Source organism: Tasmannia lanceolata, unplaced genomic scaffold (assembly GCF_043159265.1).
Source record: "Tasmannia lanceolata isolate RefF3 unplaced genomic scaffold, GAP_Taslan_0.1 ptg000018l, whole genome shotgun sequence".
In the NCBI taxonomy this organism is placed as follows: domain Eukaryota; kingdom Viridiplantae; phylum Streptophyta; class Magnoliopsida; order Canellales; family Winteraceae; genus Tasmannia; species Tasmannia lanceolata.
In genome coordinates, this window is record NW_027518695.1 from 5,214,647 (window position 1) to 5,227,431 (window position 12,785).

The window sequence follows — 12,785 nt, forward strand, 5'->3', positions numbered from 1 at the left end:
AATTTGGGAACCTGGCGGATTAAAGTGTTTTATTCAATAATTCGACCAGGAGGACAAGGTCGTTTGTAAGGGGGAGGAATGATACATCTATGTTATGGTTTATAGAAATTAGTTGCAAAGTAGTTATTATAAGGATATGCATTTTAGGTTTGTGGGTATGTCTTTTAGAGTTATGGGTGCTAGTTTTTATTATGTATCATGTTAGTGAGTAAATAAAAATGAAGCTATCTTCTTGATTAGGCGGTTAATGGAGAGATTTAGAGAAAATAAAAAGGACATTCATATGGTTTTCATTGATTTGGAGAAAGTGTATGATAGGGTTCCCAGGAGTATTATGTGGTGGGTCCTTGAAAGAAAAAAAGTGCCTAATAAATATGTTGATGTGATTAAGGATATATACGATGGAGCAGTAACTAGTTTCAGAACCACAGATGGCACGTCTAGTGAGTTTCCAATTACAATAGGACTGCACCAAGGATCAGCTATAAGCCCTTATCTTTTTACGTCAGTTATTGATGAGCTTACGGAGGGTATCCAGGATGAGGTGCCGTGGTGTACATTATTTGCAGATGACATAGTATTAATCGACGAAACCAAAGCAGAAGTAAATGCTAAATTAGAGTTATGGAGAACAACTTTGGAATCTAAAAGTTTTAGACCGAGTAGGAATAAGATAGAATATATGGAAGTAATGTAAGGAGGCTGGACGAGGATGTAGTAAATATGACTGGACATGAGGTACCTAAGAGGGATATCTTTCGCTATCTTGGTTCAATTCTACATAAGGAAAGAGAGATTGAAGATGACGTTAACCATAGAATAAGAGCAGGTTGGTTGAAGTGGAAGCTTGCCTCAGGAGTTCTGTACGACCGTAAAATCCCTACCAAGTTGAAGGGAAAGTTTTATAAGACAGCTGTGAGGCCATCCATGTTGTATGGCTCAGAATGTTGGGCCACCAAGAAGCGTCATGTGCATAAGATGAGTGTAACGGAGATGCGAATGCTTAGATGGATGTGCGACCACACAAGGCTAGATAGAATTAAAGATGAAGACATTCGTAAAAAGGTGGGGGTGGCTCCAATTGAGGAGATGATGAGAGAACACCGCTTAAGATGGTTTGGACATATCTAACGTAGGCCTTTAGATACTCCGGTGAGAAGAGGCGACTCGTGCCAAATTTGTGGAGTAAAAAGAGGTAGGGGCAGACTGAAAACAACTTTTGTAGAAACATTGAGGAAAGACTTGATAACTAGGAACATAACAGAGAACTTGACCTTGGATAGGATAGAATGAAAGAAAATGATCAACGTAGTAGAACCCAACTAGAACCATGATTAGAGACGGGTAGATTCCTTTTACCTTCTTCATGATTTTTTTTCTAAAGGATTCATTTAGCCAGCCCCAACTAGTTTGGGACAAAGGCTTTGTTGAGTTGAGCTGAGTTGATGCTAGTGAGTAAATGGGTTGATGATGTGGCATTATCTTTGTGCATGTATTTAAGTTCATGTACTTTGATGAAATTGGAAGAAGAGAAATTTTGCAGCAAACAAGAGAAACTTTGTTCAGGAGAGTCGTTGTTCCTCACAATTTGAACCACTAGGAGGTACGGTCAACCATTCCCTTCTCTTGTCTATCTTTTTTCTTTCTTTATTTGTGTTACCGCTAATTAGAAGAAGAAAAAGATGATGGATGTAAATAAATACCAAAAAATATTTATTTTTACGTAATTTGAACTTTGTTTATTTGTTTATTTGTACATTTGTGTCCCGGAAAACAACCATCCCAACAGCCACACCAAAAAAAAATGTCAAGTACCTTACCAATACGCCAAAAGCTCTAGATCTAATGGAAAGTGTTAGCAAGGCCCTTTAAACCTGTCTCATACCAAGTTGGGTCTCATCCAATCCCATACCTAGGTTGGCCCCCACTCAGGACTGTAACATACCACCACACTTCCGCATCCGCCGTCTGGCCCCCACTTAGGACCATAACATAATCTTATATACGTTATGGGAAATTTATAGAAACCTGAAGTGCAAAATACAACCCAACTTGTGTGCAAAATAATAGAAACAAGCACACAAAATGAACACACAATATATGTGATTCGGCAGCAATACATACATCTACGGACACAATCAGGATCTTCAACTGTGGAAAACATTATAAAAATTACAAGTGGAATGCTAAACTGAAGGGTGCCCTTGCAAAAAACCAGCTATAAGGGCGCCCCCATTAGACCATCTCATCAAAGTTCATTTATAATGCCACAGAAAAAATATATAATTAAAGGAATAAAAATTGCACCTTGGTCAGATGGCACAATAGGAGCGCCCCTGTCTTTGGTTTTTTGTACAGGGCCCCTTCAATTGAGGATTCCTCAAATTACAAAGAGATTAAGCACAATTACCATATCTCAACTAACATGATCGTCTAAGCTCACCTCCACAGTTGCCAAGCGTAAATCAAACCTTCCTCTCTTCTTGCAATAGAAAAACTCTTTCCCATCACAGATCAAGTACCAGTCGTAGGTATTTCTATCCCTATCAATCACTAGCGGGTATCCATCTCAGTGGGATTGCCTTTAGTAGCAACTTCTTTGAGGCATACTATGTTCAATCGTCGAGATTGATGAATTCAATCCAATCGATCTTAGGAAAGATTAGACGCAATGAATCAAAAAACTCGTTCCAATAAATATTTGAACGTATATTCGATACTTTAAATACTTAGGTTATGTTCTTTTACCATTCTCATGATTCTCATTATGGATGAGAAGATCAATTCTTATTCTTTAGAGTACTTCAAGATTTAGAATCACGTTTTTGTTTCCTAGCTTTTAGGGATTTCACCCTCATCCCCACTTGGAAACGCCTGTTTATCATGAAAACAAATTCCTAGCAGCCAAACATGCCCTTAATTTTGAGTCCAATAATAAGTTTTGAACTCACAATCAATTCTTAAAATCCAAAACAAACAGGGTGTGTTTTCGTCTCGTCTTATTCTCCCTTTTAGACTGGCAAAACAGACAGAAAGACGGCTTGGGGCGTCTCTGCTTCGCTATGAGAATTCATCGCGAATCACCACCAAATCCAGCTTGAAAGTCAGAAAATTACAGAAATGGGTAGAACGTGCGGGTTTTGCCAAACAGAATTCTCCTTACTTCCACTCTCCACAACCAAAAAAAATGCATAGAAGCACTGCTGAGTGCCGAGAGAAGGGTTAAAGAGAAGACCCAAAATGATTCATTGAATTCTATCTCTCAATTCAAAAAAATTGAGAAATAACTATTGGATCCGAGCCCTGATATAATATTACATAATTTAGATCATTCAATCAGAAAGCAACAATAATTTGTTCAACAAAAAAATATAGATGAATAAGGAATAGAAGCTGAATTAGTTCAATGTTTTAACAGCCATCATTTTATTATCAGCGCAGCTTCCACGCAACCACAAAATGTGATCTTAGCCCAAACTGTTTTGGAACATCAAAAGAGAAAAGAAAAAACTACATCCTCAAGGGTGTCAAACAACTAACATGATAAACCAACAAATTCACTCCACGCAGAGAACCCTCCCATCACCAGCATCCTATAGTCATTCCCCGGGCGAATCCGAACGCAGGGCTGATGGATAAACAAGTGAAAAGATTCATTAGCACAGAAATATGTGTATTATCTAGGAATGAAAGTAAAGACTATCACAGAGATAAGTTTTATACAGAATGCAAAAGGGAATCTATACATGAATGTAAGGATTCATTTAGTTGAAAACCGAAAGTAGACATTGAGGTAAGATTATTACAGAGCAAGATAACTGTGAATACTTCAAGAGAACAGGGAATAATGACATAACTATGTAATTAAGTGCATTCTAAATTAGAAAATCCCCTAGCATGACCTATATCTAGCTCATCTCTCACTCTCAAAATATTATAACATCATCCAGGACACAAAGGACTCGGTTCATTAATATCTTCTTTCACTTTTCAATGAGTAAAGATTACATGTTTCCAATAAAAAAACAACACTAGCCGATGGATCTACCTACCTCATAACAATAGAAGTTTCTGCCTCTTATAAAGCTACCCCAGAAATTCTCTCAGCATGAGAGTGCTCAACGCTTGATTGACAAAATTGTTGGTCATGCCCTTCAGAAAAACTCGAAACATGAATTTGGCAGTTTGACTAGATGAATGCTGATCTCAAATAGACTCATGATATGCTCAAGTACCCAATCAAGACAGTGAAGTTTATTGTTATTGTTTATTAGAATAAAAGGGGTAACATAAACATCATTAAAGGGAAAGGAGAACTATATTCGGGGCATAGATTGGCCTCATATGGTGAATCTCTATATACACCATTCTTTAGCTAAGAGCATTATGAAGGATATGTGAGAAAGAAATGCCCTTCCACTGCAAACATAGTTAACCTTATCAATGATACGAGCCAGCCACCACAATCCCAAGCTACAATTGATCATCCTCACAATGGCATTTTACAAGTAATCCGGGACCAATAAGGAAGAAAACTAGTTCTTGTGAAGAATTTAGTTCTACTAGCTCTGATATCAAAATTGTTGCAAAACTAGAGCCAGCCACCACAGACACAAGCTACAATAGATCGTTCGCACAATGGCATTTTACAAATAATTTGGGACCAATAGGGAAGAAAAGTAGTTCTTGTGAAGAAATTAGCTCTAGTAGCTCTGATACCAAAATTGTTGCAAAACTAGAGGGATAATAAATATCGAAGCAATTCTTCAAAGTAAAAATCCAATAATATTCAAGCGATATAAGATTTTAAATATAATTCATAGATAAAATCAAATCTAGCCCTTGAATTCAGATATAATAGCAAACACTTGAATCCAGGATAAAATGATTCAGATCACTCTGTTGGATACTTGGATTTAAGATCAAATCGACCAATAAAGTATAAATCCGACGATTGAGATTGATCAAATACAACCTTAGGGTTCAAGATTAGATTCGATCACTTGAAATTTTAGCATATTTCGAGTCTAAAACAATATCCTACGAGAACTTTTAAATCTGTATTTTTTCTTTTTTTGAATTGTAACTTTTAAATCTTAAAACTCAATTACAGCAAGAATTTCAAGTTTGCAACAAGAGATAAAGTAGAGAAAAGACAAAATTACCTTTAGATAGAAGTAGAGTAGCAAAATATGTCCTAGGGCATCACGCCTTAGGTCTGATCAAGGCATCACACCAGATCGAGAGAAGAGGACATCACATCAATGCTGCGCTTATTTATCTTTGCTTTGTTTCAGTTTTTTCTTTCTTATTGCTAATTTCTACGACTCATAATATGTTAGGGCCCACTACTCTACGATGAAGTGGGCCCCACCAATTTACACGCGCATCATGTTTTGATGTCTAGTGGGCCCACTATCTCCACCCAAATCCATGCATAGGGTGGGCCTACCATTTTTGGGATGGGGCTACCGGTGTGTAAACGAGCCGAGCCGAGCCAAGCTTGGCCAGGCTCGGCTCGGCTCGTTAAGCTCAAAAGCTCGGCTCGGGCTCAAACCAAGCTCGCGAGCCTTACCGAGCTCAGGTTATATTAAGTTCACACCCCTCATCTTCCCTGGACAGCCCTATCTAGTGTAATTTGACTACTTTTTTTACACTATGGGGGTGGTCCAAGTAACAAATGGGGTTTCAAAAATGAAGTGACATATTTTGCCTCCCCCTTTCACTCCCTGGACAACCCTTTTAGTGTATATATTAATATATAATATATATATTTAAATATATTAAATTCTTAACTAGCCGTAACGAGCTGAGCCGAGCCGAGCCTGGCCTAAATCGGGCTTGGCTCGTTAAGGATTCAAAATTGACACCCTTAGCTACCACTTACAAGTAATGTTTGTTTATGGGGTGGGGCCCACTGCTTTACCCAAACCTATGCCATCATTTTACTTGTCATTTTTTTGATGGGGTGGGGCCCACTACTTTACCCATGCCTATGCCATCATTTTACTTCCCATTTTTTTTACGGAGTGGGACCCACTACTTTACCCAAACCTATGCCATCATTTTCCTTCTCATTTTTTGATGGAGTGGGACCCACCACTTTAACCAAACCTCTGCCATCATATTACATCTCATATTTTGATGGGCCACCACTTTACCCAAACCTATGCCACGATATTACATCTCATATTTTGATGGGGGTGGGGTCGACCACTTTACCCAAACCTATGCCATCATATTACATCTCATTTTTTTTATGGACTGGGGCCCACCACTTTACCCAAACCTATGCAACCATATTACATCTCATATTTTGAGGGGCGTGGGTCCACCACTTTACCCCCACGCATGACATGGGCCCGGAATACTAGTAGCACGCAAGACACAATTCGGCCAAAATAAGTGGACGAGGAAAATTTGGTTCAATATGGTTATATGGATCAAAAAACATAGTAACAGGGGGCGATGATATTCTCACTCCCCCTGCAGCACGCGTTCACCCCAATTATAAGTTTATAACGTGAACAGTGGGCAACTTTAACGCTTTTTGACATCCAATCACGTTAAGTGGGATGAATGCGTACTCGAGGGGGGTGAAAATATCATCGCCCTTAAAAGATTGGAAACACAAAAATAACATGCGTTAGCACAACAAAACTGCTCAAACCGATAAACCGAACTGAACCGGGCCATTTGGTTTGATTCGGTTCGGTTTTTATTGTTGGACAAATTAGATGTTGTCCAGTAGGGTCTGATATATGGCTTGATTGAATTCAGAAATTAGAAATGTAAATAAATCAGTACTTAGCTTTTGTAGAAAACGTTTCTGTAAAACAGATCGAGAAGAAGAAGGCTGAGTCGTGCCACTGGTCACTCTCCTTAAGAATCGTATCCGCCCCCTACCGGTGCAAACCGGAATCCGCGAACCGATGCTCCAAGATAAAACAGCCAAAGTTGGCTCCAGTCCACGTGCACTCGCTGACTGGTCCACCCAGAATCACCGTAGAACTGTGCTCAGATCAGAACGGAGGAAAGGAAGAAGACAAGCAGAAACTTTGATGTTTTTTCTGTAAAAAACTATATCCTCCAATGGTGCTGTTCTCTTCTTTTTATAGATGAGAATATGACTGTTGGAGGATAATTAATCACCATTAAAAGACCAAAACGTTTCTCTTTTAATCACCATTAAAAGACAAAAAAACGTTTCTCTCTTAATCACCATTAAAAGACAAAAAATGTTTCTCTTTTAATCACCATTAAAAGACAAAAACGTTTCTCTCTTAATTACCATTAAAAGACAAAAACGTTTCTCTTTTAATCACCATTAAAAGACAAAAACGTTTCTCTCTTAATTATCATTAAAAGATATAAACGTTTCTCTCTTAATTACCATTAAAAGACAAAAACGGTTTTGGTTTTGAAAACACACCACAAGCACACTCACCAAGGTCTTGGGTTCAAGTCCCCACATATGCAAAAGTCTTTTGCTTTAAAACAAGAGAGGGAAACATAATTTGAATCTTCCCTCCAAATTTTTTTAAACAAAAATAAAAAGCATCTTTGACTTTTCAAATCTTTTTATTATTTTGTTTAAAAATTCTAACAATCCCCCACAAAATTCAAAATACAGTTGAAAATTGAAAACGGAAGTATCTAAGCACATTAGAAAATAGAGTGGATTCATACCGGTGTCTTTTGGACTTCAACCGATATTTAGGATAAACAGATTACGTTACCTAGTACGGGTAGAGTTAGACTCCTTCAACCTTTCCTCGTGGGTGTAACTGACTAACCTGTTATCCACACTCTACATTCGATTCCTTGGTGATTCATTCACAGTTTTGGAACATTTTGGCCTTGTTCCCCTCTTGGTTCTCATGAATGTTCTAGAGAATTACTCGTTAAATTCTCATAGGAAGCGGCCTTACCTTCACATTCACTTAGGTCAGTCATCAAGTATGCACTGCAAGTAACATACCACCCAATACAGGTTATGATCTGATTAAGAGTCTATAGCTCATCCTCTCTCATTTGCAGTGAACACTATCTTTCATCATTTTGCATCTAGGAGTAGGGGGTGATAGTCTTAACAAACCATCCGGTGACTTGTTAGTACCCATTGAACCAAATTCCAGGGATCTCCTTTCACATTGGTTGGGTGTTCATCACTAATGATTCATGCCACGAGCTTTAACCCCATTCCTTGCGATGTCTCATAAACCACCTTGTTTATCTGTGGTTTTGTCAGAGGATCTGCCAGATTCCTCTCCGACCTTACAAAGTCGAGTGCTATTGTTCCCTCACTCAAGTATTGCTTTACCAAATTATGCCTCAGGCGTATATGCCTTCTTTTGCCATTATAGGTCTTACTTTTGGCCTTGGCTAAAGCAGCTTGACTATCACAGTGTAAAGACACTGTGGGAACCGGCCTTGGCCATAAAGGCACATCTGCCATAAAATTCCTGAGCCATTCGGCTTCAGCTCCTGCTAGGGCTAAGGCTATAAATTCTGCTTCCATAGTGGAACTTGTACTACAAGTTTGTTTAACCGATTTTCAAGAAATCACACCACCACCAAGGGTGAAAACATATCCACTGGTAGACACTGAATCTATTGAATCAGAGATCCAATTCGCATCACTATAGCCTTCTAAGACAGCAGGAAACCCCCTAAAATGCAGTCCAAAATTTATTGTACCTTTTAAGTACCTCAACAACCTAGTCAAAGCCCGCCAGTGTTCATGTCCTGGTCTATGTGTGTGTTGACTGAGTTTTCCAACTGCTAGTGCAATGTCAGGTCTAGTACAGTTCATTAAATATGACACTGAACCTATAATACTTGAGTATTCCTTTTGGGATACCAACTCACCTTTGTTTTTCTTTAGGTGTACCTGACAATCTAAAGGTGTCTTTGCAGGTGAACTATCATATTGTCCAAATTTCCTTAGAATGCTCTCTACATAATGAGACTGAGACAATATTATTTCATTTTCTTTTCTGATGATCTTCATCCCTAAGATTACATCAACTTCACCCATATCTTTGGTTTTAAAATTTGACATTAAAAATCTCTTAGTAGATTTTACTATGTCCAAATTAGTACCAATAATTAGTATATCATCTACATATACACAAAGTATTACACCTTTATCCCCATTAAACTTACTATAAACACATTTGTCGGATTCATTTATCTTATACCCATTTGTAATTAAGACACTATCAAATTTGTCATTCCACTGTTTAGGTGCTTGTTTCAAACCATACAGTGACTTAATTAGTTTACAAACTTTGTTTTCATGACCAGACACAATGAATCCTTCAGGTTGTTTAATGTAAATTTCTTCTTCTAAATCTTCATTTAAGAAAGCTGTTTTTACATACATTTGATGTATTACCAATTTATGAATAGAAGCTATAGCTAATAATATCCTAATGGTGGACAACCTAGCAACAGGAGAATAGGTAACAAAATAATCTATCTCCTTTTTCTGTCTAAAGCCTTTAGCTACTAGTCTTGCTTTAAACTTGTCAATTGTCCTATCAGGTCTTAGCTTCTTTTTAAATATCCACTTTCTATCTAGTGCTTTTGTTCTAGGTGGAAGGTCCACTAGTTCCCAAGTGTGATTTTCTATTATGGAATCTAATTCACTTTTAATAGCTTCTTTCCAAAATACAGCATCTGAAGATGTTACAGCTTCAGAGTAAGTTACAGGATCTTTATCTATTAGATAGGTGAACATCCCATCTCCTAGATTTGTTTCTTTTCTTTGTCTTTTACTTCTTCTGAGTTCTTGAAACTCAGAATCCAATTCCTTTTCAGTTTCAGGTTGATTTCTTGAATCATTACTAGGTTCTTTAGGAATTTCTTTCTTCATAGGGAAGTGATGTTCAAAGAACTCAACATCCCTAGATTCAATTATAGTGTTATATTCAAGGATATTTTCAACTGATTTCAAAACTAGAAATCTATAGGCTGTACTATTTTGAGCATATCCTATGAATACACAATCACATGTTTTAGGTCCTAGTTTTCTTTTCTTAGGTTCTGGTATTCCAACCTTAGCCAAACAACCCCAAACTTTCAAATGAGATAAACTAGGCATTTTGTTATGCCAGAGATCATATGGTATTTGACCCTTTTTCTTTGGAGGTATCCTGTTATATATATAACAAGCTGAAAGAAGTGCTTCCCCCCACAAGTTCAAGGGTAAACCAGAACTTATCAACATAGCATTAAACATATCCTTTAATGTTCTGTTCATTCGTTCTGCTATACCATTTGATTCAGGTTGGTACGGGGCTGTGGTTTCATGGATAATACCATTATCATCACAGAACTTAGTTATAGAGTATTCTGTACCTCTATCTGTTCTAAGTCTTTTAATTCTTCTATCTAACTGATTTTCCACTTCATTTTTATATTTGATAAAGGCTTGTTCAGCCTCATCTTTAGTTCTAAGAAGATATACTTTAGTGTATCTAGAGTAATCATCTATAAAGGTCACATAGTGCCTTTTACCTCCTCTAGATTCAAGATTTCTAAAATTAGCTAGATCACTATGAATTAACTCTAATAAGTCAGATTTTCTTTCAACACTAAAGTGAGGTTTCTTTGTGAATTTTGCTTCAACACATATTTCACATTTTTCTTTACTAGGTTCAATTTTTTCATTTATTAAACCTAAATTACAAAGTCTTTTAATGTAAGGTGCACTTCTATGTCCTAATCTACCATGCCAAATATCAAAGGACTCAACAATGTAAGCAGAAGAAGATGATACTTTTTCATTCAGGATTTCAAGTACATTAAGAACAAATAAACCATTTGCATTGTAGCCCTTCCCTACAAACACATTATTTTTGCTAATGATTGCCTTGTCTGCTTCAAAAGTGAGCTTTAGTCAATTCTTGTTCAAGAGCGCACCAGACACCAAGTTACGCTGTATATCAGGCACATGCAGCACCTCCTGAAGTGCAAGTACTTTTCCTGAAGTTAACTTCAGCAAGACCCTGCCCTTACCAACAACTTTTGAGGTCTGTGAGTTCCCCATGAAAACTTGATCCCCTTCCTTAACTAAGGTGTAGTTGTAGAAGGAGTTTCAGTTTCCACAAATGTGCTTGGTAGCACCAGTATCCAGAACCCACTCCTTTGGATTTTCCACTAGATTTACCTCAGTCACAACCGGTGCAATCACATCTGCCTCGGTTAAATTAACCTTGGCACTGGACGAACCAGTCTTTCGGTGTCGGCAGTCCTTCTTGTAGTGTCCGGGTTTCCCACATTCAAAACAGACTCCTTTCTTTTTGGGTCCAAATTTCTTGAAGTTCTTTTCCTTCTTCGGTTTCAGATTCTTAGACCCATCATTCTTAGTTTCAACAATGTTTGCCTTAGAGGTATACTCTTTGGCATTTTGTCGCTTATCTTTCAGTCTGTTTTTCTCTTCGATTTTAATCCGAACAACTACTTGGTCTAAGGTCCATTCTTTTGTCTTGTGTTTCATTCCGATTTTAAAATCTTTCCAAGACAAAGGCAGTTTCTCAATAAGAGAACCAGCCACGAATGTGTCAAGTAACTTCATACCTTCCTTAGCCAATTCTCCAATTAGGAACTGATACTCATCTATTTGAGCACATATAGGTTTCCCATCTTCCATAGCAAAGTCTAAAAAATTCCCTATCACATATTTCCTATTTCCAGCATCCTCTAAATCATATTTAGTTACCAATGCATTCCAAAGATCAGCAGCATGTTCAAATGAATAGTATACGTTATAAAGGTCATTTGACAAACCATTCAAGAGATGGTTCTTGCAAATATAATCAGCATTATTCCAGTTTTCAAAATCAGCAGAATCTTCAGATGGTTTTGATTGTGTAAGAACAAAAGCGGCACCAATTTGTTGTAGAGCAAACAAGATCTGTTGTTTCCATCTTCTATAGTTCAATCCAGTAAGGCGTTCGATCTTGGAAAAATCTGGAATGGTGTTGAGAATTCTGTTCACAACAGAGGTGCGAACAACCGTTGGATTGGAATTCTCAACAGAGATGGTATCAACAGAAGTTGGGTTCGGATTATCAGAAGCCATATGATCAGATTTGAAGGGTACGATTCTTAAGATTGTTGGATACGATTCTTAAGATTGTTGGACAAATTAGATGTTGTCCAGTAGGATCTGATATATGGCTTGATTGAATCCAGAAATTAGAAATGTAAATAAATCAGTACTTAGCTTTTGTAGAAAACGTTTCTGTAAAACAGATCGAGAAGAAGAAGGCTGAGTCGTGCCACTGGTCACTCTCCTTAAGAATCGTATCCGCCCCCTACCGGTGCAAACCGGGATCCGCGAACCGATGCTCCAAGATAAAACAGCCAAAGTTGGCTCCAGTCCACGTGCACTCGCTGACTGGTCCACCCAGAATCACCGTAGAACAGAACGGAGGAAAGGAAGAAGACAAGCAGAAACTTTGATGTTTTTTCTGTAAAAAACTATATCCTCCAATGGTGCTGTTCTCTTCTTTTTATAGATGAGAATATGACTGTTGGAGGATAATTAATCACCATTAAAAGACCAAAACGTTTCTCTTTTAATCACCATTAAAAGACAAAAAAACGTTTCTCTCTTAATCACCATTAAAAGACAAAAAACGTTTCTCTTTTAATCACCATTAAAAGACAAAAACGTTTCTCTCTTAATTACCATTAAAAGACATAAACGTTTCTCTCTTAATTACCATTAAAAGACAAAAACGGTTTTGGTTTTGAAAACACACCACAAGCAC

At 37.6% G+C, this 12,785-nt stretch overlaps 1 long non-coding RNA gene across 1 annotated transcript; it reads right to left on the reverse strand.

The window, feature by feature from the left end:
* Positions 1-3,378: 3,378 nt before the first annotated feature.
* Positions 3,379-5,303, reverse strand: LOC143851268 (uncharacterized). Its single transcript, XR_013236274.1, has 2 exons — positions 5,166-5,303; positions 3,379-3,628 (listed from the first exon to the last, which is right to left on the reverse strand). It is a non-coding gene; the product is annotated as an uncharacterized LOC143851268 (long non-coding RNA).
* Positions 5,304-12,785: the final 7,482 nt, after the last annotated feature.